This window comes from Eriocheir sinensis, chromosome 20, assembly GCF_024679095.1.
Source record: "Eriocheir sinensis breed Jianghai 21 chromosome 20, ASM2467909v1, whole genome shotgun sequence".
NCBI classification, from domain to species: Eukaryota; Metazoa; Arthropoda; class Malacostraca; order Decapoda; family Varunidae; genus Eriocheir; species Eriocheir sinensis.
In genome coordinates this window covers 10,848,532-10,849,260 of record NC_066528.1, presented here as the reverse complement: position 1 = coordinate 10,849,260, position 729 = coordinate 10,848,532, and positions in this window count along the sequence as shown.

Sequence of the window (729 nt, the reverse complement as noted above, 5' to 3'; positions counted from 1 at the left end):
TAACATGTTCTCTCTTGAGAAACGTCGCCTCCGAGGAAAACTGATCGATTTCTTTTTAAATACTTAATGATTTCACGAATGTAGACAGAACAAAATTGTTTATGATCGATGACACTTTGCGAACTAGGAACAATGGCACAAAACTCATATGTAGACAAGTAAATTCAGACAGCACCAAATTTTTCTTCACCAACGTTGTAGTGCGAGAATGGAATAAGCTCCCACCATCAGTGGTCCAGTGTAACACGATTGACTCCTTTAAAAACAAGCTCGACCGTCACTTCCTTCAACTTTATATTAACTAAAGTAGAAAAGCAACGTTGTGGAGCCATCTGATTAAATGTAAAATCACTTAGTTTAAGGACAGACCACCTAGTAGAAAGCTGGACCATGGGGTCTGTGGTCTGATTTATATGAAATCTATGTAAATCTCTCTCTCTCTCTCTCTCTCTCTCTCCCATCGTGACGGTCGTCGTCGTCGTCGTCGTAATGGTCATACTCTTCCCGTAGTGCCACGCGGTGCGGACTGGCCGCCTCCTGGCGCATCAGCGGCGAGGCACAGGTCGACGACAACTACGTGGACATGGCGCCACCCACGGGCCACACCGTGCTCCCGCGCGTGGCGCCGCGGCAGCAGGAGCCCGACTACCTGTACTTCGGCGACGACGAGGAGCACATCTACGATGAGATCCCCGAGCCTCCAATCTACGAAAATGTCGCCGAGCCTCC